Consider the following 6060-nt stretch of genomic DNA (forward strand, 5'->3'; position numbering starts at 1 on the left):
ACTCCCCCTTTCCTGGTCTGTCCTTTCATTCAGGGAGCTGGGAAACCCTTCTCTAGTAACATGTGTCAGGGTGACCCTGGGAAGATTTCATGCATCCATGTGCTTATTTACTCCATCTACCTTTCCCCTGAAAAATCGATGTGTTAAAGAACTCTTGTTCCTTCTTCCCTTTCCTTCTACATTTCATTGTCTGTCCTTCCCAGTCTTTCCTCCTGCAGCAAGTATTTTGAGCACCTGGAATTTCTGAGGCAAATATTTCTCCTCACTCTCTACCTTAGGAGACCCCTGAGGCCCTGGCCTCCTATGAGGACACAGAGTTGGCTTCGTTAGGCTTGCCCCATGCCGGTAGGAAAGCCAAGCTGCTCAAGGACACTCCTAGTCCATGGGCAGGCAATAGAGGTGGGGAGAAGAGTCTTTCACCCCTGGGATTCTCCTCCTAGTGTGGATCAGGCCGGTGCTGCTGAAGGCCCTTGTTGTCTTGCTGGCTCCAGGGCCCTACCTACACCAGTCCTGCTAGCCTGGGCTAAAAAGAGGAGTCCAGCTGACACAGTCAGCAGAGATATCAAAAGCTGGCTGGACCAGAGATACCTCTGGCCGTGTCCTATCTCTCTCCAAATGGGAGAGACGCTGCCCAGAGAGAGTGTATGGGTTGCCATAGTAAATGGAAATAAATGGCTAGCAGTGTTGCACTGGAATTTTCCATAAAGGAGAGCAGCTGGAGGGGATCTGGTTATTACATGTGATAGGCAGGTTCCAGTCTCTTCTCCTGCTTGAGGGCTCAGAGACCGTGAGTGGGACTAATTTCATTTCACCCAAACCACTCAGTGAATCTTTTTCACTATGTAAAATCCATTGCAGTTTTCTCATTAATCCTCCAAAGTACAGACACTTACTCCAGGCCTAATCCCACTCTGCTATTGTGTTTCTCTACTGCAGCCTTCCCTCATCAGCTTAACAAATTCCCTCTATTTCAATAGAATATCCAAAGCTGAACATGCTGGGCATTAAACTGAAACCGTCTCCCAAGGGCTGTTACACCTTCTTCATTGGCAGCCTCATTTCCTGGCCTGGGCAGGGAAGAATCCTGAAAGCAGACAGGAGCAGCGGAGGTCATGAGCTGTGACATTAAAAAATTGCTTCTCTGAGCCTGTGTCAGGTGAGACAAAAAATGTATCATGTCTCAGGCAAATTAGAATTGATCGTGGCTTGGTTTGGGGTTGAGATTTTTTTTTCCCCTTTGTCTCTCATCTGGGTCTGATTCTAACTCAGGTGGGGAAATCTATCGAGAGTCCATGCTGGTGATAAGGCACTGAATCTAATTACCGACTTTGTCAAAGGCCTTTGTTTCAGAGGCTCAGCTCCGACTGCCAGCAGACCCTCCATCCATCAATTTTGAGCAGGCCCTTTCTATGCATAGATACTGCAGTCCAAAGTGAGCAATGTGTTGAGGACCTCTTAAACCCCTGGTGACTGGCCCTCAGCCCTTCTGCTCTCGTTAGACTAGCAACGACCTCAGCACAGAGTTGCTCTTGTGGAAGTTCCTCCAAGGACTTTCGTTTCTTCTAACTTGGGTGCCTGGTTTCTTTCCTCTGAGTTCGTTTTGCTTTCCTTTCCTTTTCCACACAGAGGCAAGACTCCAGGTTCCTCCTTTACCTTGGCTGTTGATTCAGGGTCAAGCTATTTCTTTCCCTCTGTGCATTAGTTGTCACCTCTAAAATGGAGGATGCCTACCCTTCCATTTGCTTGGAGACCCTGAAGGAAGGGCTGAAAGATGGCTATATTAATATTTTCATCTCCAACTGCTTACGCTTTGTTCACCCATGTAATCTGAACAGCTGTTTCCTTAATTTACACCATGAAATCATGTTGTTTTCTCCTGGCTCAGACTGTGCCTCCCCATCTCCAGGGTGGCACCTGTGAGTCATAGCAGAGAAGTGTTGTTTTAGCTCTTAGGTAATTCCCCAGTTGAGGTGGTTATCACACAAAGGATTTCAAGCCAGAAAGAGCTAAAAATCTCCCTGCCCAGTGTCTGTCAAGTTCTAGGCCATGAAGGGCCTTCTCATGACTAATCACATAAAGAGCAACTAAACAAATAACTACAAATACTGATTCAGTTGCAACCTGCCACTTCCCAACTATTCAGTTACTTACCGACAGCCCATCCACAATTCACTGGGGACCTGAGGTGACCTACACAGCTCAGTTTTCCTATTCTACCTGGCCCTGCTTTAGCTCTCAGGAAGCACCTAACACCTCAATAAGTTTCAGAGACATATCTGGCCTTAGACCACTTGTCAATAATACAGGCTAATACCATTTGCTGTGCTTTCATTTATAAGGCATGATTCCCATGTAAATGTTTCATTTGCTTCTGAAATTACTTTGATCTCTTCTGAATTTTTTATCTCTTTTTATTACATTCTAGGATCATAATCCTACTTTATGTCTTGGTATCTTTTGGATAGGCCGAATGCCTGCATGCATTTTTTTTTTTTCAGTCTGGCATTTTCACCGTGCAATTGCACATGAGCACACTTCTGAGGGAAAGATTCACAGTGGAAATTAAGCACAAAAGACTAAATGCTCCTGTTGAGCTATGAGCTGTTGTGTTGTTTTGTTAAATTTTTAAGAGTATTTGAATGGAAATAGTCCCTTTTTCGGTTTAGTTTTTATAAATCTCCTCTGAGGAACCATAGCAGCCTTCTGGAATATGCAGGGAAGACTTGTCTTTTTTAATAAAAATGAGAAGGGGGAAACAAAATAAACCCAGAAACAGCTATATCCCTGAAATTAGCAGTGGCACAGGAATCCTAGTAGAATTAACTTGGGAATGAAATGGGGGAGAGGCTTTTTATCTCATCAGACATGCTCCAAGGACAATGCTGGGTAGAAAGTTGGTGGTCTTACTCTAGTCAAACACAGCACCTGGTGTGAGCTCTTTTTTAGAGTACAGCTCTATCACGACGGTGCTGAAGTGCTGAATTCCTGCAAGGGGAGAAGTGGGCATCACTGGTGCGGGGCTGTATCCAGGAGAAGAAATATAAGAAGCAAAAGGGCTGGGAAGGAAGTGTGGATGAAAACTAGGCTTGGAGGAGATGAATACGGTGGAGAAGCGCGAATGCGTATTTGGCACATTGCATGTGCCTGTGCTGCAAGAGAACAAGATCTTGTTTTCCATCTTTACCACATTCTGATTTGTAAAGTGAGCTCGCCCAGCCAAGAGGATTGCTCTACCGCTAGTTTCTGAAAAAAGGAAAATACAAGACCTGTCCATAAAGGACCAGCCTGAAATTCCCAACATTACCTCGATAGCGTCTCACATTGCCGTGCAGGATCTCCTGTGGTTTATTTTCTTGCATCAGTGAGACACTTCTGCTCCCTCAGATCCAGGAGGGGATTTAACCTGCACATGAATGATTACTTGGTGAAAGGCCAGCTGAGGTTTCTAGCCTGCCTGTTACATATGCATATGATCTTGGTGTGTGCCATGAATGGGTACTGAATTTATACAATCAGCCTCTGATCAGATGGCCCTCAGGCATTACTAAAACATAAAGCACAGGACAGGCCTAGGGAATCCTAAAAGCACAGGCTCGGCATGATCAAACCCGTCCGTCCCTGTTATGCTTCAGTCATGTCTTCCTCCAGGTCTTTCAAAACAAAATACAGCCAACAAGACAGTCATGTCCTTAGACAGACAAAGCAGCTGCTGGTGCTATCTGTGAACAAAGCATTTGATGCTGATCGCAACATTTAAAGAGAAATCACTCTTGCCCAGCCCTAGCTCCAGTCCACTGGCTCCCACCACTGGCAGAGGAGGCTCGATGACAGCCCCCTCTTTCCCCTTTACCTCCCTCCCTGTCATTGCAGCAAGTGGAATGTTTCCACTGCTTATTTGTCTGAGTTAGTTACAGAGTTATGGTTGTTATTAAGTTTAGATATTTTTATAGACTTTTCCACTTACAATATTCAAGTGTGCATACACACATGACCCTTTTGCTTTAATTTAGTTCTCTCCTTCCTGCACCCCCTCAAGTGACTTCTAATAAATGACTGAATAAATGCATTCAGATAGTGCTGTAATGGAGAAAAATTCAGTGTCTAATGAAGAGATTGTTCGTACCCCGAGACTGTAAAGATGAATGGTGGTGACTACAGTTTGAAAACTCCTTTTAGTTTAAAATATTGCTCCTTGGTAAGGAAAAAAGAAAGCACAAAGGAAAAAAAAAAAAATCCTGTATAGTTTTTACCAGGAAGGAGCTTCATGCACACAGAACAGAACTGTCGCAGCCAAAATTGCTTCATATATCATAGGCCAACACCAGGCAGATAATGGCAAACAAGTTCTGATCAGAGAGTGATTATTGCTCTGTGCTCCAAGCACTGATGTGCAGAGAACTGACTACAGCTTGATTTTCTTTAACTGAACTGACCTTTTGAGGTTGAAATTAAGGATGTGATCACACTGGCCGGTAAGATGAGGTGCCAACCTGAAGGAAAATTCGTAAAAGAAGTCAGTCCTTCCTCTCTCACGCTTATGTTTTCTGTTTGAAATGGAATTGTCTCTTTCCACATTGTAGCTATATGTGCTTGTGCTTAAAGGAAAAAAAGACTGTCGTCTTCGTGACCTGTTACTGACAGATATCAAATTATCTCAAAATCATCTTGCACCTGATGGAAATCTGTGGTCAGCTGAGTTATTTTAGACCCTGGCAGAAATAGGAAGCAGAGTGGAGGGAAATATGATGAGATCATCTAGTTTAGGATCAGTCTGCTCTCCCCCAGTTTCTCTGATGTGATACTCAAGCACCCCTGCAGTCGCAGTTTGTGTGTGTTTGTTTTGCCAATGCAGGAGAAGAGTTGTTCACACAGAACAAAAGGCAGGCTGCCATGAGTGATATGGGAGCAGAGGGGCATGCCAGGGGAGGCATTTGCAGGCAAGGCACAAGGCCCGTTAGCGCTATGTCCACTGACTGGGAACGTGTAAGGAGTGCTCGTCCTTCTGGCCAGTCTTGCTCAGCCACATAGGTCCTTCAGAGAGGATATAAACCTCAGCAGACACTGATGGACATCTGCTCAATGCCATCTGCTCTGTTATACCCCTCTGGTCGTTAGCTCTGTTTCCCTGGGTACCACTTGATGCTCTTTGCTTTGTTTTGCTCTGACTGTACTGCTGGTGCTCACGAACACGTTCATGCTTTTCAGACTTACAATAGACACCATGATCAAATGTTCTGGCACTGGAGGTTTAGGCTGGAACAAGGGACATGCAAAGGCAGGTCCTGTTCCATGCCACTACGATGTGACACACGGGATCATCAATCAGCCCATTTGGACAGGCTCAAAACTCTTCCCTTCTCCCAACATTTTGTCTAGTTAGGCGATACGAGTTTCAGAACAAGGACACTTCCTACCGGGTACAGCACCCAGCCAGACAGGACCTGCAGAGACTGTCACAGTACAAACAACGATCAAATGTGACAACTAAATTCTGTCCACTAACAACAGAGGGTGGGAGCACCTCTCCTCCTCTCCTCCACCCCTTGAACCCAACACAGTGGGTCAATCTATTCAGTGTCAGGCTACATCTGCAGTTAATACAAGGCTCGAACTGCAACTTTGTACCTTAAGGCCAGTTATTTTATTTTTTTTGGCATAGTCTCAGAAAGGATAACAAGTTGGCTGAACCCCAGGCTTGATCAAATTTGGCAGTTCCTTTGTGCCTATTATTAACATTTCACTACTGGAGAACAAGCTCCCAGCTGAGAAAAGCATTCAGTGGTTAAAGGAGCATGGTGGGGGCACAGCTCAACAGAATGAGACACAAGCACAAGTACCAGGAGGTCTTCAGAGCAGGGGTAGTCAGTGAAGAGGGAAGCTCAGATTTCATCCTTGTCTAGAAGTCTGCACGCTACGTGATACGTCATCTCGTGGAGAAAGAGCTAAGCCTGGCTGCATCTTCCTCCAGTGTAAATGTAAATCTAGAGTCATTCCCTAGAAGCCATGAGCAGGAGCAAAGAGAGAGTTAGACCCAATGTATTCAGTGCCAATGGCTTTGAG

Source organism: Strix aluco, chromosome 23, assembly GCF_031877795.1.
Source record: "Strix aluco isolate bStrAlu1 chromosome 23, bStrAlu1.hap1, whole genome shotgun sequence".
Classification (NCBI taxonomy): domain Eukaryota; kingdom Metazoa; phylum Chordata; class Aves; order Strigiformes; family Strigidae; genus Strix; species Strix aluco.